At 41.8% G+C, this 23,417-nt stretch overlaps 1 protein-coding gene across 2 annotated transcripts in view; it reads right to left on the minus strand.

Moving 5' to 3' along the window:
* Hecw1 (HECT, C2 and WW domain containing E3 ubiquitin protein ligase 1) overlaps positions 1 to 23,417 on the minus strand; it is a 408,102-nt gene that overhangs the window by 285,113 nt on the left and 99,572 nt on the right. The gene's annotated exons all lie outside the window — the stretch shown is intronic.

Raw genomic sequence — 23,417 nt, forward strand, 5'->3', positions numbered from 1 at the left:
CGTTGGCTCATGAGTCTTTATTTTGATTTTATAACCTCACCTTCTTCCAAATTCAGGATTGCCACCAAATTAATCAGTATGGCCTTATTATAGAAAGAGAGTAGTGTGTGATGTCAGCATTCCCAAACTCAGGGGAAATCTGAAGCTTTGCTGACAAATGAGTTCGTGTAAGAAATGAACAGCAAGCTTGCATTCTAGGTACACAGATTATGTTTACAACCCCTAGTTTGAGCAGACTTGAGTAGGAGAGAGAGACTTCAGCAGTCCTGTGTTAAGCTTTTCCCAGTACCAGGCTGGGCACTACTGAACTTCTGGGTAGTGATGGGTACCACACAACATTCCCTCCTCCAGGTCCCTGCCCACCACGGCCACTGACTTGCAGCTGGCTTCTTTGGTGATCCCAGGTTTGTTTCATTTGTAGACTTCTCTTGTTTAACTTCCCAAGGTTGGTGGACCTCAGTGCCTCAAATATTCACATGCAGGCCCACATTCCTGCCCCTGGTCTCCATGACCACCTCAACAGTGGCATCTCCTGAATGTTTGTGACAGTTCAGAGCACTCACCTGCAGTCCAAACCTCACCCATCTCATCTTGTAACCACCTAAACAATTGTCTTTTCATGGCTGCTTCAAAGTCCTCAACCGAAGCAAAACATTTACGACAATTTCTTTCAAATAAAAACATTTACAGTTTATCCTTATTCATGAGATCTGGTACTGTGCAAATTCTAGCTCTTCCCCAAAGTCAAAGTGACCATGAAAGGTCAATATTTTGAGTTGATTCAAGACACTGACGTAACCACAGCATTGCCACTAAAGACACTCAAGAAAGAGGACTCCAGAACTGCTTCAGAAAGGGCCAGAACCATGGGATAAGTGTATTTAAAGTGAGAGGAGGATTTAGAGAGGGATTCATGGCAATGTGTCTTTTCCTGTAAGACATCTTTTAAAAAATAAACATTTGCTGCATTTTTCAATCACACCTCTTGGATAGACATGGAAACCTGAAGGTGGGAATTCCTTGCTTTAGTGGTTTTTCTGGCTTCCTTGAAGCTCAAGTTCCAAATATTAGCTTGAGATGCATTTCCTATAAACGTGCAGACTGGATCTGGTCCTGGACTCCCTTCACTCCATCTTTGCTAGGACTCTCACAGTTTCAGGGGTACTTGCTTCTCCTTCCACCTGCCACCTGCTTTCCTCAGCCTTTCCTCTGCCGTCATCTTCAGTCCCCAGCCTCCCCTGGGCCCCTCTACTGCAGGAGAGAGAACCTGGAATAGTACCCTGTACTATTCTGACAGTTTTAAAATTAATTCTAATGAAGTATTTCTCTAACTATGTGGCATCTGCCTTGCAAAGCTGACTTAGCAGTTTTCTGGGGCTGGGCCAGTATCCTCAGTACTTAGGAGCCTGGTCAAGTAGGCTCACTATGTCCACAAGAGGAGAGTGAATGTATGAATAGCCAGGGCTGGCTCGGTCCTCGAGGAACTGAGTCTAGATGTTAGAAGACAGAGAAGAAAACTTTTGCTGCATCTGACCTGAGCAAAATGTTGATCCAATTAGACCCGCATGCATGTTAGGTGAGTGAGTACAAAAGGATAAGAAGACCATTCAAATTAAATGTTATGTATTTAGCACTTATCACTGGGAATATTGATGTATTTCATTGTATGGTTTACTGTAAGATCTTATTTTGTTTTGTTCAATACTGGGGGTTGAACTTAGGGTCTTTGTGCTGAACTACATCCCCAGACCTGTTTTTCTTTTCATTTTAAGACAGGGTCTCACTAGGTTGATAAATTGCCCAGGTTGGGGCTTGACCTTAGGATACTTCTGGATCAGCCTCCCACAGTGCTGTGATCACAGGCATGCACCGCTATGCCCAGCTTGTAATTGTTTTGGTTTTTTTACAATTTACTAATTGTAAACTGTAAAACATGACTCTGCAAAAGAGGAGGAATAACAGCAGAAGTGGAGACTTTATAAGGACAGTGAAAGAGGACCCAGGTCTAGACCCTGAAATCTCATACCACCCAGCCAAGAAGAGCTCAGATGGGAACCTCTGGGGCCCACTCACAGTAAGGCCTCAGACAAGGACCAAGTGATCTGTTAGTGAAAGCGGCCAGGAAGTACGTGTTTCCACTCCCTGCCTTCGCTGACTTGGGCTCTCCGGTTCCTCACTTCTCTTCATTTCTGCCCTGAGAGCCAGCTTGATGGCAGTGAAGGAACACAAAGATTTGGGAACCTCAAGTGATGACGAGGGACTGTGTTAGGCGCCAGCAAAGTTTCACTTTGTAAATCACCTGAGATGAGATGCTTCACAGTGACATCTGCAACTATATCCAGCTCAGCTCCCCTCCTGAGTTCCAGGGCTGTGACCTTTGGGGACACACTCTTGGAACCCTGCACATGGCTGCAAGAATGTCAGGGAAGGACACTCTGGAGCCCCTGGGCATAGTGGCAGGAGAGCAGGGGCAGCCTCGTAAGACTCAGCCCTTTCCAAGGGCGCCAGACACTCTTGCCTCAGCCCCCAGCTCCTGCATCCTCTCCAGCACCTGAGAATTAATATCGGACAGGGCCTGTCATTCCTGTTGGGTGCTGGAAGGTGGAAGCACCACCTCCATGGGCAGATGCTCTGGTACCCTTGCTAGGTCACCTGGGCAGAGGTATGATATATACTTTTTTCCAGAACTGGGGACTGAACCCAGGGCCTTCATCCTGAGCTACACGCCCAGCCCTTTCCTTTTTATGTTGAAGCAGGATTGTCTTGTTAAATCACTCAGTTCCCCAGGCTGGGCTCCAACTTTGACATCCTTCTGCCTATGCCTCCCAGAGCGGAGCTGGAGGCATGCACCACCACACCCAACTGTGATTTTTAAAAATGAAATAAATCAGATGTTACTTCTGGGCCAATATTAATCTGCTTCTGCCCAAATGAACAAATGATAGAAACCAAATAACAAAAAACACAACCCAGCCCTCAGACCACCCAAGTATAACTGGGTTTTTTTTTTTTCCTTGCTGCTCAGCATCCTTCCTTTTCCTTCTGCTGTCTGACAGGTGGAGGATTTTAACAAGAGGTTAAGATCATGGGTGGGGAGTATATAAACTAGCAATGTAAAAGACACATTTAAAAAAATCTTTTCCATAATTATAGAAACAACACACATTTGCTGTTTTAAAGAAGCCAAGTCTTAAAGACAATGAATAATACGAGAAGTCACACGTCATCCCATGTCCGAAGAAAGCCAGAGATTTCTGTTTGCCAAGGGGTGACCCAAGAGAGGCCCGGCTGAGGTATGGCCTTCTAGGTGAGGTGAGTGTCCCTGGATCCCACTGATCTGGGGTGACAGCCACAGAGAGAGCCCCTTTAAAGCATTGAAAACAATTTCCACTTACTTTAAGTAGGCGTATTTGATATACCAAGAAAACAGTCAGCCAACACAAGCACTTCTCACAAAAGACCACAGTTGTGACTAGCAACTATTTTAAATTGTCCTTGTGTGAATCATTGTCCTTTAGGGTCTGTTGAGTTCCAGCAAGAGACATCAAGTTGCAGAGACATCTAAAGACATACAATTGCTGTTTGATTACCCCAACCTCATGAGAAGATTTAGTTCCTCATTTTCTAAGAACCTAGGCCAGTGTCATTCATCTGATAAAGATCTGCTGATGGCCTGGCTAACCAGGTGCACAGAAGAAGGAAGGACCCCCGTGTGCACCCGACACATGGCTAATCCCAGACACACCACACTAGGCCCACTTGGAAGGACAAGTTAAGGTCAGATGCATATGGTTATTTTTGAGTTTTTTATTTAAAGGTTATGAATTATTTATTTCTGTGATTTTTCATCTAACATTTATTTTTTCTTTTAAAGAGAATAAAAAATAAGAAAAGTAAGAAAAAATAAAAGCAATACAGGATTTCAAAACAAGATGATAAGAAATTACAATGGTTGTTATATTGTATATGGTTATCTTCAAAGTAGTTGTTCAGATTACCAGATATAGGCATGCAAAATTGACCGAACAATTAAGCATTAACTGCTCCTTTCAATAAGCCAATAGAAATTAGTAGTACAATTATCTTGGCTATCTTGTGTATATGTGCATATCTTTTTATTTTCATTCCTTCTTTTCTCCTTTCCCTCTTCTCAGTTGTTTTTTCCTTTTGAGCAGTTTCTTTACCTTTCACAATGTCTATTGTGCCTTTCAGATCTTATTTACTCTTTCAGTTTCTATACTAGGGAGACATATGTTTTGAATGCAATTAAAAACTCTTCTTCATAAGGCCAAGACATTCTTATTGGGTAATTTAATACAACTATCCTTGTTCTGCCTTAAAAAGAACTTTTTCCACTTGCAAGTTGTTTCACTGAGTCTGCACCCTTTGATCGGTGTCACAACAAGTATCATCAGCTGATGGTCAGTGTGGGTCGCAGATTTTAAAAAGCAATGGTCTGGTTCTCATTAGAAATCCTGTCCTCAATTTAGTGACAGGGAGTCCATCATCATTACTTAGGGTCTGACTGGTTTAATTTTGTCTTATTCTGTTTTCTTTCAGCCCCTTGTCCTGATCCTGTTACATTTTCAGAAGATGTAAGACTTATTGTCACAGAACCTTATGGTGTTGTCACTGAATTCATGTTTTTAAAGGCGATCTCTTCATGATCCTGTAAAAGCAGCGTCCTTTTATATCACTAATGACCTATGACACCTCTCAAATTCTCAGTTCTTTTCACTATTATAGATCATCTTGATTAAATTTAATAGAAAATACGGCTTTCACAAGCAGACCAGGCTTTACTTGTGAAGTGTGCACTTAGAGGCATGGCCAGGGGGCCATTCCTTTTAAAAAAATATTTATTTTATTCCTTTATTTTAAATTTTCTTTTATTCCTATGTTTTCCACTTCTCCAGCAGACCCATGGTCAAACATTGCTGCACTGAGGGAAATGAAGTTGGCTTGACTTCACACTTCCAAATTCCTAAGCTTTTCATCTGGTATTTTCTCCCCCACCAGATGGACCCATCCTGGCTTAAGAACGACTGATTCCTAGAGGATCAGTTTGTTCTTAGAGGGACAGGTGACCAGACAGTACCCTGAGCCTGTGGGAACATCCTGTCCTCCTCAGCACTGTATTCCTCAGATCCAGTTTTCAGCACCGGAAGGACTCACTCAGAATAGGAGTGGGGCTGAGCCGGGGAATGAGCACACCTGCTCCGGGCCAGCATCATAGCTATGAGCCGGGGCCTCTCCACAATGCTTCCCTCCCTTCCAAGGCTGTGATTCTTCACCACACAGCCAAACACTGTTTACCCCCAACTCTCACGTTCCCCTCAAAGTACATCTGCAGTAGGGAAGCTCTCATCCTAGAGCTCTGTGCTCGAAGAACTGTCTAACAAAGCTGTCTTCTAAGAAAAATACTGGTCCCAGGATGTTTTCATTAAAAACAGATTTTAGTGACAGACAAATGATCAAAACATGTCCTTTGCACAATAAGCAATATGATGAGCCAGAAAGATGCAAATCATACGGCTTAACACTGCCCTCAGCAACTTGGCGCTTGCTTCTACAAGGTTCCGTATCTCATTTAATCTTGCCATCACGTGCATGGTAATAAGTAGGTCCTGGTCTGTGATTTTTCATGCTCCAAGAGGCAAAAAGGGAAAAATTAAAATGAAAAAGACTAGTGAACTGCACTGCTGCCACTACTTTCAAAATATGTCACCAATTATAAAGTGTAATCAAAATATATGATGAATATTTAAATTTTAAAAGTATATTTCACTAAAAGACACATTGCCATGTATGCCCTTCAAAATCGTCCCCCTCGCATTGAATACACTTACGCCTTCAGGCATGCCCCTTTCTGAAGTGGTTCTGGAAGTCCTATTTTGTGAGTGGTTTTACAAGGTATGATCAGAAATATGGTGAATGCTGCTCAGTGCTATTTGATGGAAAGGCAGGCTTATAAAAACATCCACCTTATTCAATGGATCTGGAACCCTGCAATTTCTGATTCTTTTCCAAAGTCAAAATGACCATGAAAGGGAGTTGTTTTGAATCCATTCAAGATATCCAGGCAGTCACAACAGTGCAACTGAAGACACATATGAAAGTGGACTAGCAGAACTACTTCAGAAACTGGCAAGAATGATCCCATCATGTTTGAAAGATGAGAAGTATTGTAAGGGGAATGCATGGCAATGTATCTTTTATTGTAATAAGTTGTTTTAAAAAATTAAACATTAAGTATATTTTTGAATCATACTTCCTATCTTTGAGGGATGGACCTTGCTCCTAACCTTAGAGAGTTGGAGATGTATTATTTAATAAAGCAGGCTCAGAACCATCCAATATTTACTGACGAAGTCCCACATGGCTGGCATTGGGTTTAGGCCCTAGAAATATAGTGGTGAGGCTAGTATCTAGCACTTATGTTATTTCCAAGGTGTCAGGCATGGTTCTAAGTGCTTTGCATATATTAGTCTACTTAATCCCATAACCATCTTACAGGGCAGTTGTTACTGTCTACATCTTAAAGATGGGGCAACTGAGGTAGTATAAGACTCTCTAGGTCACTCAATGCCATACAAATAAATAGTAAGGATCAGAGCAGAGTTCATAGCCAGATCAGGGCTCCAGCACCCAGACCTTGTCTTGCCTGTTACCTCTGGTTGGTGTGGTCGACACCCTAAAAGCCAACATTCCAGGGGGGGCTCACAGTGATCAGATAAACTGAATTCACAACAGGATGTTGGGTTGCTGACTGTAAGAGCTGCAGGGGGCTCTGGGAAGCTCCTGGTCAGTGATTTAAATTTTATTGTGGCCGGGAATACTTCTAAATTACTGGCAGCAACCTCCCAGATCCTTCAAAAACCAGGTTTCCCACACTGCTCTATTCTTTCCTCCTTCCTTCTTTCCTTTTTCTTCCTTTCTTTTAGTTTCCACTTTACACGACAGTCTGATCTTTCTGAAATGCTTACTTCTATATGATTTTCTTACAAATTTTATTTTCCCTTTCTCCTCCACCAAGAATTTTGCAAATGCTACTTATTGATGCAGTATATTTTAGAATACTAAATTTCTTATAATCACATGTCTAATTTAAGACTCACAGTCCTTTCTGTTGGTATTTTTATGCCAATACATGTAGTTTTAATGTTTGTGTGCATGCATAGACATGGGCTAGGCACAAGCACATTTGCTTGGTGTTTACAAATTATACCACACTGGGTGGTACAGGTTCCACATTTTGTAAATAACTTCTAGCTGTCCTTGCATTTTTCTCTCTAGAATCTGCAGATCTGGGGTAGTATGTGCCAGGGGGACTCGTGACGAAGTGGAATAGCGTATATGGTTGTCACAAAGCAGGGAGCCCGGAGGACAGGCAGCTGCCACAGGGACAACAGTGCCCACCCGAAGAGTCCCTGCCCTAAGCTGCAGCCAGCTGTGTTTCAGAGGTTAACCCTCTCCTCCGCACTGTTAGTGTTGCCAAGCTGAACAAATGAATGACTCAGGGGAGGGTCTGCACATGGAGCCTTCCTGCACAGTACAGGATTCATTTCTCTACTTAAATGCACTCTTTTGACTTCCTAACTTAATATCCCTAGCTTTCTTCAAGTAGATCCCACAAAGTCCTTACTGTTTTACAGCCCATGTTTTTTCTGCATGTCTCACTATGTAGCCCAGGCCAGCCCCTAACTTGGCCTCCTCCTGTGTCTGCCTCCCCAGTGCTGGTGTGACAAGCCTATGCCACCCAGTTCTTCCTCTTTCTTAAGAATTCACAAGGTTTTCTGATATTACCATGAATTTGGGTCAAAGGATTGGGCCAGATGATTTTTTTTTCCAGTACCGGGGCCTTCCCACTGAACTGCATCCCTAGTCCTTTCTATTTATTATTGTGAGACAGGGTGTTACCAAGTTACTGAATTGCCTGGGCTGGGCTGATCTGGTGCTCCTCCTTCCTCAGCCTCCCAGAATGCAGGGTTTATTCATGATGGCCACCAGTCCAGTGCGGCCACAGCTAAGGATGTTTACCTTATTCTGCACTTTTAAAGAATAACATGCCTTTATTTCCTTCTTCTGTCTTTCAGACTGCTTTTTATCAGCCTCTCTTTACCTCCTGGTATTATGGGTGGGTTGGAGGAGTCCTGCCTGAGGTTCCCTAGTCCTGGAAGCCACACCCCTCCACCTGAAGCTGCTTATGAAGGCAGGGAATGCACCCCAGGTCATTGCCCTGCTCCACCATCTTCAGGGGATGACTCTCCCAGCCAGCCCAGTCCAGGGTTTCCCACAGCACCTTGCCATGGCCAGGTCTCAGAGGGGTTCCGCTTCTATAATCCCAGAACTCAGGGAAGCTGAGGCAGGTGGATCTTAAATTCAAGCCCAGTCTGGGCCCAAATGGTCATAAAGTGACTTTAAAATTAGGTACATGTGTTTTCCTTCAAACATCACAGGTGGAAGGGACATTTCCTTCACTCACACACTCAACATGGATTTGTCGGAAGCCAACCATGGTCAGACACTGCCGAGAAAGCAACATGTAAGTGTACCACAGAGACCGCCAGTCCTGGCTGCTGGAGCTCACGTTTGAGAGATGGGAACAATACTGCACACAATGAGTGAGCAAAGTGTACTTGCTATGAGAGCGGGCAGTTGTAATGAGAAGCAGCAAGTGAGAAAAGAAATGTTAGGATGTAGGTAGGGGATGAAATTTTCCTAGGGAAAGAAAGTATCAGAGATAAAGACTTTGAGCAAAGACCTACAGGAAAAAAGGAAGGGTCCATGCATGTCTGAAGAAAGTACCTTCCAGGCAAGGGAAGAGCAAGTTCCAAGACCCTGTGGTGAGAGATCCTTGGACTTCCTGAGAAAGGGCAAAGAGACTTCAGAAGTGATGGGGCGAATAGCAGGAAGTGAAACTAGGAGCCAGTTCCTGTGTAGTGTTGAGAGATGGAAGGTAGGGAGCCCCTGAGGAGCCCTAAGCATCCATGTACAGTGCCGTGGCTGGTGCTGGTTCAAAAACATTGAAGGGAAGGCAAAGGAAGGAGCTGGAAGACCCTGCAGGAATCAAGACCAGGCATGGAGGTGGTCTACGCAGAGTGGGGTGAAAATTTGGTTGGAAATGAGGATGGAAGAGAGCTGCTTCTAGTAGAGCTATATTGCAAGCAGTCTGCAAGCTCCTGGCTGTCCTGGCTTGTTCAGAGATCCCTTTGACCAAAGCAGCTCCTGCAGATGGAGAAGGGGTCCTCACTGCTCTGGACCTGCTCATTTGATTGCCAAGGGGATCATTATTTCTGAGTGATATGAAGCAGCTCATATTCCCCATGCCAGGAAGTACGCTCTGTTCCCATGTCCCTCTCTCTACCTGATTTTCTTTGAGTGTGAGTATCGTAGATTGTGTATCTCTACACCCACTTCCAGCTTTGTGTATCTTTGGGAATCGAAGAGCTTCAGTGAAAACAGGAAGAAATGAGCAAACTAAAGGCTGCAGGCTGACTGGTGAAAGCCTGGAGCTATGAAGAGTGGAGGAAATTCACAAGTGGCAGAGGTCCCATCTACTTTTGGGGCCCCAGGCACACTGTTATTCTGGAAATTGGTGCTGGAGTCACATCCAAGGTTGATCAAAAGATGTGATAAACATAAATTATCACAGTGAAAGACACTTTGCCATGAACCCCCCACAAAATACTCCTCATTTTAGACACACTTGCCACTTTCTGAAGCAGCTCTGAAAGTCCTCTTTCATGAGTGTCTCTCTGTGCCTGCTCTAGGTCCTGAATAAATTCAGAACATTTAAGGTAATTGCTGTCAATACAAATATCGCACCGTGTCCTCATCCACCTTATCCCCCAGATCTGGGACTGTGCTACATCTGGATCTTCCCCAAAGTCAAAGCGACCATGAAAGGTAAATGTTTTAAATCAATTCAGGACATGGAGGCAGCCATGACAGCACAATTCAAGGCACTCATGAGAGAGGACTTCTAGAACTGCTTCAGGAAGAGGCAAGCATAATGGGTTCAGTGTGTTTGAAGCCAGGGAGAGTATTTCGAGGGGGAGGAATGGTAGCATGAATTTTACTGTAATAATTTTTTAATTTAAACATTCACTGTAGTTTTGGATCACACCACATACATTCATCCTTATTCCTAGGTTCCAGAGCAGGATAATTGTGCATCATTTGGAAGCTTCCATAAATTATTATCATGGAAGTTATTTTGTGAGCATCCAGTAACATTTATCGCTCCTAACCTGTCAACCCTGTAAGTGAATTATCACCACCATCTTCTTCAGTAATACATGCCCCACTGGATAATATTTTGACTCTGTAGACACATGAAAGAGTTTCTCAGATGTTGAAAAACAAACGATAGCAGTTTTTCTTTGAACTCATCATGCAGTAAATATATGAAAATCTGCAGACTTATAGTGACCAAGATATATATGATTGTGTGTGGTCAACGCTTGTCTTTTCCCCCATAGTGTCTACAGGGTCCTAAGACTAAAGGTGTGTTACTCAATAATAAAGCTATCGAGGGCTTAGGAGGCAATAATAGTTATAACATCCAAACTGTGGGTTTTTTGAGTAACTGTTGTTTTCATATTGAAGATGTATGAAATCACAGACTTCCCAGATGTACAAGGAGGCTCTGGGAAGTTATGTCAACAGCTGGACAAAGTGAGAGAAATGTTTGATTTTGGACCCAAAGAAGAACAGGAACCTTCCAAGAACTGTGAGCTGGGGGGACACTCTGAAAACATAGGTGTCTAAGACCACACAATAATCAGAACACTTTAAAAGCCCAAGTGTCAGAAAACAACATTCTGTGAGTATTTCATGTTTCTGGGGTAGGTATTTCTGAGCTAAAGTACCTTAGCTAATGCACGATGGATGGCTATCCCACAGACAGACTTTTGGAAACATATAAAATCTCTTCTTCTCTGGAGATGATTGTCAGCCCTGCATGTTCTGCTTCTTCTCCCTGGAGAGGATTATTTTACACCCCAGAGGAGAAGCCAGATGTGCCAGCAGCTGGCTGCTCTGTCAACTCCGAGTGCCATCCTTTTAGAGTTCTCTCTGGTGGCACAAACCTGTGCACATATGGGGATCATCTGGATCTCATCACATTACCCCCCCCAGGGAACTGGGCGTGAGAAAATGATAGTAAGATTGTTATGATAATTAATCTGTCCTCTGATCCTGAAACCATGAGTGTTCTGTTAGAGTAAATAAACACAGAAATAAAATTAAAAGGCACGTTGGGATGGTAATGGTGTTCTGGATCACACAATGCACTGCGGCTGTGCTGCACCCTATCCTGTCTTTAGTGGGGTCATACGTTGCATCATTGCCATTTGACCTGCTCATGCTGCCCATGTTGAGGGGACATATCTGCACTTCATGGATGTTAGATTAGGCCATGTAATATGCAGTATACACTGTCCATTAAATATGAAGTCCATTTTTGGGCAAGAAGTTAAAAGAGGCATCCTGAGTTTTCTCCACCTCTCTTTCTCTAGGCCCCTATTCCATGAGAACCAAATGTCCTGGCTCTAGGCTAGGTATCCGAGAAATGATACATGTAGCACAGCTGAGCCCAACCCACAAAACACAGGACAGATGCAGTGACCCATAGCCTAAGTGTGATATGCATGAGAGACAAACTTGTGGAGGTCACTGACATTGTGCTAGTTTCACAGCATAACCAGCCAGTCAACTAATACAGTTGTACACCCAGCCTCTGTTGCTACCCTTCTTGGGAATTAATCCCACTGTTCAGGGCAAGATATCATATTGTCTTAGTCACTTTCTTGGTTGCTGGGGCACAATACCCAGCACCCACTACTTAAAAGAAGAGAGGTCATTTTGGTTCACCCTTCCAGTTCGTGGGCCAAGGGCTCCAAGGCAGAAATGGAATGGCAGAGGGACCATGGGGAGGAAAAGGTGCTCAGCTCACGGCAGCCAGGAAGCAGAGGGAGATAGGAGGAGCCGCAGAGAGAGACAGATCTACCCTTCCAAGTCACATCCCTAGTGACCCACCCTTTCTAACCGGACCCCACCTTCTAACATCACATTCAACTCAGATCTTCTATGCATTAATTCACTGATGAGCACAGCACGCCCATCACCCCATCACCTTCCAAAAACCCCACATCTGGACACATGAGCCTTTGGGAAACATTTTAAATCTAAACCATAACATACCTGGCTTAGATTCTTTTATGCCAACCTGAACTTGGTGTTCCCCTAAATTACCTTACTTAAAGAAGGAGGTTCACAGCACAAAATCAGGGATGTTCAAGGTAGCCCTGAGACGCATCTTTCTTCTCCCCTGTGTCCCACTCAAATTATCCTGATCAACCAAGTCATTTACTTTTTCTTTGTGTATTTTCTGATCTCTCCCTTTCACTGAAATTTTAAAATGCATATATATTTTTAAATGAACAGTTTCCCCTGGTTGCTGTCAGCTCTTGGACTGAATTCCTTTCAGAAGTTGTCATTCTGTGTGCCCTCTTTCAGTGCTCCCTTCGGGCACTAGACTCCTGCTACCTGCAGAGAAGGAAGGACTCCATGCTGGGGTGCAGAGCTATGTTGCTGGTGAGGGCCTGCAACTAGATGTCTGCATCTTTGCTATGTTTTTATTTCAAAGCACAGAAAACAGGGGACCATAAATCTCTAGCACCCTCTATGGCCTGAATATCCTTGAATCCACTGTTTTGTGTCCTTTTCAGTCTCCTTTGCTGGCAAGTTAGTCTCTATGAGGACACCAACAAGAATGATGTCAGCGTGTAGCAGACTTCAACTTTGCATGTGGATTTAGGATGAGAGCTGCTTCGCATCACAGCAGCAGGGGAGGGTGCAGGAGGAGGACTTGCCAAGGGAGGTTATCATCTTGTCCCTTTCTGCTGCTTATCATGACAAAACTAGGAGCTAGGGGGATGGTAGAGATTGCTCATGTTAAGCCAAAGTGCTTCAAGGGTCTCAAATTTACAGACTTAATGAAATAGGTCATGGCTTCATTTTCCCTAACTAGAATCCAATAGTCTTAGGGATTTTAGAGCAGAGCAACATGATTTTAATGGTGGCATATTGAACGGAGTGCGATAACTCACCCTGGTGCAGATCAATCCAGGGAAGCCACATTGTGGAGGAGGACCACAGGGAGGCTTTCAGATACATAAATAGCAGGAACAAAAACAGTGAGATTCAAAAGGCGGCAGCAGGAGAGGGAGATGATTCTGGGCAGGTTAGCGAAGGAAGCTGGGGGAAGCTCGAGTTCAAGTCTCTTGCTGCCATTTTCTGTTTCTGGGGTTTTAAGTGGGTTATTTAGCTTCTTCAGGTGCTACTTTCTGACTTGTAAGTGAGGATTATAATTGCCCGTAGGGCTGGTGATTTCTGTAGGTTCAGGTAGGGAGATACATGAAAAAGCCTTCAGAACAGCCCAGGGCACATGGCATCCATGAGATAGAGTCATAAAGGTACAGCAAATTTGGGAGATGAGTGGCTTACCTTAGTAAAGGCTGAAACCATCTGGTCCTTTCTGTTTTTTGGTTTTTGTTTTTTTAAGTTCTGCATACTTTTAGACTTACAGAAAATTTGTATGAACACTATCAGAGATTCCTCACAAAAACTGCAGGAATACTACAATACTCTCTAATACTATAACGAAATGATTCTCCAGATGTGTTTTGCGTTCTTCACTTTCCTTGCTGTCTCTCTGTGTGAGAAAGACAATAGACTCTACATATCTATGCATATTCATATATACACATGTATATGCATACTTTTTCTGAACCATTTGAGAGCAGTCTGTAGACAGAGTACCTTTTACTTCCAAGTACTTTAGGGTATATTTCCCCAAAACATCAAATTCTCTTGTAAAATATGGAATTAGGAAATTAATATTAACAGTGCTGTTATCTAACCTATAAATCTTATTTATATTTTGTCAATTTTTTGATGATGCCTTTTATGGGGAAGGAAAACCTAAGCTCCAGGATGATAGAGTATTGACTGTAGTTCAATTTTCTTTCTTTGTATTTCATGACACAGTTGGTTTTTAAGAGTATGGCACAGCTACTTTGTACAATGTTCCTGCCATATATGGTGTGGGAGGCCATAGTGGGGAGTTTTAATTTTAGAAAGGATTAGAAAACATTAGAAGGTGCTTTCTTGGGCTGGGGATTTAGCTCAGAGGCACAGCGTCTGCCCGGTAAGTGCAAGGTTGTGAATTCAATTCCTGGTACCAGGAAAGAAAAAGAAAGGTGTTTTCCTTTTTCTTTTCTTTGTTGCTTTTTCTTTAAAAGCAATATTGGGGATTGAACCCAGGGCCCCAGGGCCTTTGCACTGAGCTACATCCCCAGCCCTTTTTTTTTTAAATTTTGGGACATGGTCAGGCTAACTTGCTAAGTTACCCAGGCTGGTCTCAATTCTTCTGCCGAGCTAACTAAAAAGTTATCACTATCCTATTGAACTATTCTTTTCTGTGCTCTCAATGTGTATCTCTTCTGGACTGCTCATTATTTGGGGGTATGTTAAAATTACTGTATTAATTTCAACTAATATGAAACTTTAGTGAAAAAAATTGAGGATATTGTATTTATAACATTTTAGATTATATATAAATTAACATGAAACAAAACAACTTAACCATTTCCAGTTTTCTCATGAAAGAACTGTAGATTGGGGCTGGGGATTTAGCTCAGCGGCAAAGCGCCTGCCTGGCAAGTGCAAGGTCGTGAGTTTGGTTCCCGGTACCGGAGAAAAACCAAAAAACCAAAAAAAAAGAAAGAACTGTAGATTAACGTATTATGTTTCTTAGTAAAATTGCATAGTTTTTTTTACATGATTTCTGCACTTAATGATTACAGTAAGGTTATTTTATGTTTTCATTACCGTTTTGAATCAGATATTTTTGGAATGACTTTTTAATTTTATATTTGAATGTGGTTAACCTTGTAAACTATCTTGCTGATTCAAATAATTAGCTATATATTTTACACTCAGAGACAAAATACTAATGGTCATTTGTTTTCAACTTTACAATAGCTACCTTCAGAGCTTTTGCTTTATATCTTATCTCATTAGCCAGAATGTTAATGTTAAAAGTAATGTTAAATAATCATTAAAAATGGTGGTAAATTTTATATTATTTGTAACAGTTACAGGAAAGGATTTAAAATAGAGCAGGACTTTGGCTATTAAGTAGTGAAATAGCTAATAGTGAAATATTAATGATGAAAGAGGCGTTAATTTCCATATGATATTATCTAAATGAATATGTTAGTTAATAAGCCATTTTGCTAAAAACAGTGGCACCCATCTATCATCATGTACCTCTATATAAGGTAAGACAGCTTTCATGACATTGTGACACCCGTGCAAATGCAAGTCATAAACATAAAAATGAATGTTTTGTGTTGCTGGAAATGCCTGGGTACTGTGCTTGGAACCTGGGACAAGGGGCAATGCCTCATTACCCATGATGCAGTAGGGGCCAGGTAGGCAAGAGGTAGCAAGGTCTCAAGTACTGAGTTGTACAGACCTACCATGCCTGCCATGCCAAAGGCCCTGTGTTTGATAACCAGCACCACAAAAGCAAGCAGACAATGAAAAATCCAAACCAATGACACAGCAGGGCAGGATGACAAGGTAGGCCCTTTCCTGGGAGAGTCTAGACTCTTCTGAAAGATAGCATTTTAGAATCACACCATTAACCTTCTTTCCTTTTTGTCTCCTTCCTGAAGATTGCTCTGCCTCTGACCTCAGCTCCTTGCCCGGTTCCCCTCATTAATCACTTGTCTGTCAAATCCCATTTTAGCACCTGCTTCTCAGAAGATCTGGAATAACCTACATGGCTTGCTCTGTGCAGCTGTTTGATTGTCCTCTTGGATGTGTTGGTTGAGGGACAATGTTATTTAGAAGCTTATTACTTTGACAAGATGAGAAACATAAAATACTTGGAAAGTGATGTAATAGAAACAAGCACTGGCATGTGACCAGGGCAAAGGCCCTGTACCTGAGGCTGCCCCCTAGGTCCTCAGTGTCACACTGCAGGGAGGCAGGACAGACATCCTGTCCTAATTTAAAAACAACAAATGACAGAAGTCTCAGAAAGTTTAAGTGACATGAGCAAGGCTACAGAAGCAAATATAGAACCAGGTATAGAACTTTATGACTTTTTAATTTCTATTCATAGGTTTTTCAACTTTATTCCCAGTGTTTCTTAAATTCACACAAAATTAGTGATTATTATTTAGTTTACAAAATAAAATACAGAATTTAGTGGCATTTCGATATTTCTTGTAGGCATTTAAAAACAACTTAATAAAATACAATCAAAAAGTCCACTCAATAATCATTGTCTCCTATGTATATTCTAAATTGATCTCATGAAAAATAGGCCATTCCAATGTTACTTTTTCATTATTTTTGGTGGTATGAATAATTTCACATTAGGATAGAAAAGAGCTCCTCAAATTCTAGAAATAAAACTTTATGTGTGGAATATTTGCCTACATTAGTATACCTCTAGTTTTTTTTTTTGGTTTAATTACTCTATAATAACTTATGGGCATCTGCCTTAGTAATTTTTTCATTGCAGGGACAAAATACATGATGACTACAAGTTGTATGAGGAAAGGTTTATTTTAGCTCATAGTTTGTGAGATTTCAGTCCATAGTCAGCTGGCTCCAAGGCAGGGTGGCATGGCAGAGGAGAAACAGTCCATGGCAGAGCAGATGGGAGACAGAAGACAATAGGCCTTCTAGATTTTTATTCCATTCTTGCTATGAGCCTACTGGATAGTGCCACCCACACCTAGGGCGAGCCTATTCATTATCCATACCCAGAACTATCACCACGAACCCTTAATCCCAGTTTTACATACCCGTCGTGATCCAGCCACCTCCTAAACTCAGCCCCTAAGCCCCACCTATGAGCTCATGAGGTTTAGAGGGACATCTAGATACAAACCCTAACAACATCTCTTGAAAATTTAATTTATTCATTCACCTATTGATGACCATTTAAGTGGTTTTTAGTATTTTTCTTTTGCTATTCTAAGCACTGTTGCTTTCTCGTCCATAGCCCATGCACATGAGAAGTCTGTGGGCTGCACAGGCTCAGGTTCACTGGGACAGTGAGTCAACACATCCAGGTATTTTCCCACCATCGGTGCAGTTTCCATATTTCTACACTTTTGCTAGTACTTTCCTCTGTCAGCTTTTGTTTTTAACTTCATGGATGTGAAAGTGGTTTGATTTACACTTCTCTTATAATAGTGAGTATTATTTCATTCCCCAATCATGGCTTCAAGTGATTTCTTGTTTTAGTACTAAGGACTGAATCTTGAGATTTTGCTCTGAGCTACAATCCCAGACAAGCTGCGCTTGAACTTGGGATCCTCTTGCCTCTGCTTCCCAGACCCCTAGGACTAAATGTGCACCACCATGTTCAGGTGGCTTTGACTTTTAAAAAAACAAACCAGGCATGCTATGGTAGCTCTGCAGGTCCATGAACCCCCTTAGCCCACCGGCTGGCTCTGGACAAAGCTCCAAAGTGCCATTAGCCAGGCTACATCTTCCCTTATACTTCTGCTAAAGGTATGGACCTACCATCAGTTTAACCATGTTATTTCTTGGCTTAAAACACTTAACAGCTCCCACTGCCTACAGGGTAAAATACAAACTTTCCAGCACACTGAAGTTACTTTGAGAGTGACTTATGCAGTCCGGAGCAAGCTCAGGCAGTAGGTGTCAGAACCTATTGGAGGAATCTTTGTTAGTTTCTCCAGCAACAGTGCACAGGACGGCTGGTCCAATCTGTCAGATGAAGTCAATTTCCCCTTAAAATAATCTTTCTGTATCCACCTCCCAACCCTGGCTGAGTTCTTGCTCCCATGTTTTCTTTTCCTTTGGACTGCTCATAGAATATCATCAATGCAGAAGATCACTATGCCTTTCACAGCCTACCAATAAAATGTCCTTGAATAGAAGTGCTGCCTGGGCCCAGATGTGCCATGCCTGGGGTGCTGTGACTTGTGGTCCAGGTCCAACAGCTGGATTTATTCCATAAACCACACCACACCCTATTCTAACACCCTTCTCTTCTTTACCAACACAAGTTATCAGTCCCAGCTGCTTCTAGGCTGAGGCTATCCATTCAAGGTGTGCTCCTCTAAATCCATTTTCAGATTCATGGTACATGTGAATTTGATACATCCACTTGTTTGGAAAAACTGCCCTGGGCTCCAGGGAGGTCAATACAGCTATTCTTTATTTAGTGACCTATCTGTTTAATGACTATTCAGATTTATGACCCATCTTTTTTTGTACTATTCTGTACATCTTGGTTATAGAGCCTCAGTCTTTTTTGTACAGTATACCTTGTCTATACAGTAGTGTATTTTTTGTTGATTGTACTGTACAGTACAATACTATAGTCTTTATGTTCACTTATATGTTACATTACTGCATGTAAGAGTCATGCAAGTAAAAGCAAAGTCATCAAGTCATCATTTTTCTGTTCTGAATACTGTAAAGTGCATACCATATATAATTCCTCATTTAGCAACCAATTCATTTAATAACCTACTTGCAGGAATTGTACTTGGTCGTTAAATGAGGATTGTCTGTATTAGCAGGATGCTCAAGGTGACTCCGTGCTGCTACATGAGAAAGAGATGAGGCCTCCTAACTTCTGTCCTGGTCTACAGATCGAGTTGCTGCTCGGCAATAACAGTTCTATCAGTGATCTAAATATATCTTCTGTTGAATGGCCCAACATTGTGATATTGATTTTTAAAGTTAAAAATACAAGGCAAACTCTCAGTTTCCACCTAGAAAATTCTGTTACTAAGGCTTTCAAAATCCCTTCTGACACGGACTTTGTGAGGCCATTTATATTTGTCTCCACCAAAGGAGAACAGAACCACACAAGACCCACCGCCTGTCCTCCTGAGTGGCAGTTGCCTCTTCTGGGGCATTCTCTGCTCTCCAGGCCCACGAGGAGCAGGTGCTTGTGGCCACATTTGCCTTCTATGACACCAGGTTAAAGCTGGCTGTCAGAGATGGCATAGCTTCCAAGTGGAGCCAGCGAATGAGCTGGTCAGTGACCAAAAATAATTCCTTTCCTCATGATTCTAAAAGATGTGAGTGAAGGGTTTCAGTTACCCAGATCTCTGGTGAAAGGCCATGTAAGCACATGGACAAGCAATAGAAAATGGTCCACAAGGGACAGAGAGGGACACATAGGCTTTTGTAATTCTCTCAGTGAACCTATTGTGCAAGTATACAATACTTCTTTCTCTTTACTCCTCTCATTTTTTTCCAACTTAAATCAGTTTAAGTAGGTTTATCTTTCTTGCATGCAGTGATTCTGGATGAAGTAAGACATACCTTCCTTTTCAGGATACTCTGATTCAAACATAAATGAAATGAAGCCTCAGTATATCTCATTAATTTGATATAGACATTCAGCCCTCACCCAACATTCCCTCTATTAACAGAACTCATGCATTTTAAGTAGGCAGAAACATGTTTCTTCTTTCTTATCTGCATTCCCGGGGAGAGCCTTCATTAGCTGAAGCCAAGAGTGTATTTTTCATAGCTAGCCAAGACTCAATTTTAATTTACATAGCGGGTTCAGGATCAGAATTCAAACCTAAATGGCCTATGAAAGAATATGGAGAGATGAGAAAGGTAAGTGAGTCTCTAATAGTCTTCTAGTATGTTTTTAATGCCTTTTTATTAAAGAAGGGGCCAATTTGATAGCATAACTAGTATAAGCAGAAGTTGCTGACATGCATACCTAATGTAAGGATGGGACACAAAAGGAACAGTGGGATCAGAGAAGGAGCTATTAAGATGCTGTCACAAGACTCTGCTAGGGCTCAGATTGTGAGTGTCCCCCAGAGGTGCATGTGTGGAAGGTGTGGTCCCCAGTTTCTTGAAAGTGGATTCAGGGCAAGGCCTAAGGGGAGGTCTTTAAATCACTGAAGACAGGCTCTTGGGCAAAGGGTTTTTTTTGAGACTTTAGTCTCTTTCTTGCCTTCATTTTTGTTGTCAGGTATTGAGGTGAGTGATTTTGCTTCTCCACATACTTCTGCCGTGATGTGCCACCTGAGCCCAAAGCAATGAGAGCCACCAGTCACGGGCTAAAATTTTTGAAACTTATAAAACCTTTCATTTTATAAGTTAATTATCTTAGGTATTCATTATAGTGACCGGAAGCTGGCTAACACACTCTAATTCCACTTATGATCAGACTCTGAGCCCTTCTCCTTGAGAACTAGCTAAGGCCACTTTAAGATCACACTGTATTTGTCACTTTACAAAGGCAGGCAGGGCATTTGCCCTAGGTGGGCCCATCTTCTGGAAGGCAGCACTGAGAAACACCTTTACCATCTATAGACCAGGGAAGATGGAGAAACCCGGTAGTGCTGGAGATGAAAACGGGCAAATCATCCACACAGCAGGAGCCTTCAAGGCCTTAAAAATCTGCTCTATCTCATGGGACTAAGCTTTTACCTTAGAAAACACAGAGCACAGAATATGACAGTCACACCCGTATGACTTGCTATTCTGTCTTCTCCCTAACTCAGGGAGCAGTTATCTGTGTCCATTAGAAAACTAGACACCTTGCATCCTTTGAAGAAATGGCAGTGGATTTGCCTGCCCCACTCGTCTGCCTGAATCTCCGCCACACACTATCCTATTGTGTCCTTGGAGAGACAGAGAAAATCAGAACAAAGCTACAGAGGAAGAACATATGCCGCAGAGGTCAGTGACCCAACTCAGCACTTTGCAGGATGAGTTGATGAAAGATAACAGCACACAGAGAACTTGAATAAAGTACCGTAAGTTTAGTAAGTGCCTTCAAGATCTTTATAATCACGAACTAAGGTTTGAAAGTGGCTGAAAAGAAAGAATTGAGATGTTATGTACATGGACCAACTCCCCACAAGGAATGTAATTATTCTATAACACAAACATACAAGTAAAAAATAAAAATTAAAAAGGAAAAAGCCATTTTCTCATATTTATAGACCATTTACAGAAACTGATTATACAAGGCCCACATGTTTCCCATTTTCTGACCACCAAGCAGCTAGGATAAATGATAATAAAACACAAGTTCGAACTTTAAAAAAAAATCCTTAACCAATTTAAAACTATGAACTCAAAAAACATTTTTTGTTACAAGGGAATTTTAAATTGCAATTATGGACTGTTTAGAAGCTAGTAACAATGGGGAAAGCTATAAAAGGAACACAAACCAAATGATATGCAAAAGGAGAATTCGTAGCATTAAATAGGATTGCCATGTCACCAGCACATCCTGGTTCAACCATGCTGCCTGATTAAGCATGGGAAAGTTACTGGATGGATTGGTAAGTTGCATGACCCTGAGCCTTTCATCTGGGAGTCCAAAGCTTTCAGAGATACAGCAGCTAAAAAGTTAATGCAAGTTTAGCAAGGGCCCTCTGGAGTCCCAAAGGCAGAACTCAGGCTTAACTACTTTCATTACCAAACAGGAAAATGCAAATAAACAAACTGGGCCTTAAATCCTTAGGTTTCTTAAAATGAGGGAAATAAATCCACACGTGGTAGTGCACACCTATAATCCCAGTACTCTGTGAAGCTGATCAAAAGGGTGGTAAATTTGAGTTCAGCCTGGCAATTTAGCAACTTAGCAAGACCTTGTGTCAAAATAAAAGATTAAAAAAGGTCTGGGGATGTAGCTCAGTGTAAAGGTCCAGGGTTCAGTCTCTAGTACAAGAATGGGGTGTGGAGAATAAGAGCTAAGCAAACCAAAAACTAACAAACAAACAACCAACACCAGGAAGAATAATGAACAATGAAAAGGAAAAAACACTTCAAATGTGCAAACCACCATGCATCTGCCTCTCTTGTTCCACATTCCTTGCTGCCTTGGGTCCCTGGAGGCGGACTTGGGGGTAGTGGACTCCCTCCCCTACTTTCTGTAAGTTTGGTTCAGTAGAACCTGGAGGAAGGGAGGAGTAGTCAGAGCATTTCCCTGCTGCCTCACTGTGGGCTGAGTCCTGCTGGGTGCTCCAGGTCCCAGCCCCAGCAGGGCCCTCTCCACTAGGCTCCAATCCTATTCTTCCCTTCTCTAGGCAGTACCCCCTAGGCACCCTGGCTGCTATGTAGTCTCCCACCCCTTAGTGAAGAGTCTCTTTCCTCGAATTAACTACCTTGAGATTTACCAGCTAGCACCACTGTCTTGGTTACTTTTGTTGCTGGGACAAACTACCTGATACAAGTTAAAGAAGGATTTTAGCTCAAAGTTTATAGAGTTATTTAAATATTTATAGAGTTTATAGTTATTTATAGAGTTATTAAAACATAGAGTTTATAGAGTTATTTAAATATTTAGCTCAAAGTTTATTTCAGTCCATATTTGGTGGGTTCCATGGCAGGGTAACACAGCAGAGGAGAAACAGTCCATGGCAGGGCAGCCAGGAAGCAGTGAGCCTCCCTTCTCTGTGTTCCTTTATAGTCCATCTAGGCTATAAGTTTATTGCTTGGTGCCACCCACACCCAGAGTGAGACTTCCCTCTTCAGTAGATCCATTCAGCCACATCCAGAACTGTGTTAATCCAACTAGGGGACTGATCCAGATATCACAGACCCTTACTCCATATTCACAGACACTGCCACCTTCGAAAAGTCTCACCTATGAGCACAAGCCACAACAACAATCATAATGTCCAAATATTGAGGAAGAAAACATAGGCAGGTGGAATTGTAATCTGCATTAAACAGCCCCTTTTGACAAGGACACACATGCACACATTCACTCACACATGAAACTCTAGTTTATTTAGATTTTCATAATTACTCAGAAAATGTAGTAAATATATTTAAATGTATTCTTTCCTGAATAAGTTATCTCCTTATAATGTTTGTTACCTCAGTACACTAGCTGGCACTTTTATTCTGTAAAGGTTGTTTGCCCCATAAGTGGTAATTATAAATTTCCTTTTATATTACTGATCTTGTTTATTTGCTTTACTGTCTTTAATTTTACATATATATATGCATACACAGATAAAATGTATTGGAAAAACTAAAACTGAACTATAGAGAAGTAAAAATAAAAATTTAAAACTACAAAAATATATAGACCTACATGAAAGCACACAAAACTAGAAAAGCTACAGAGAAAAAGTAAATAAATATGTTAATAAGAAGAGATCTTATAGGTAAATGGATGCAACCAGAGATGATATTCATAAGTGAAATAAATCAGATTCACATGTGTAAACATTGTATTTCCTCCCTACTATAAGAACCTGAAAAAGTAAATAAAATCTGAAACGTACAATAGATATTATGAAAGGGAAAAGAAACTGCTCAAATAGGAAGGAACAACTGGGATGAAGGAGGCG

Source organism: Chinchilla lanigera, unplaced genomic scaffold, assembly GCF_000276665.1.
Source record: "Chinchilla lanigera isolate Chin_1 unplaced genomic scaffold, ChiLan1.0 scaffold00059, whole genome shotgun sequence".
Classification (NCBI taxonomy): Eukaryota; Metazoa; Chordata; class Mammalia; order Rodentia; family Chinchillidae; genus Chinchilla; species Chinchilla lanigera.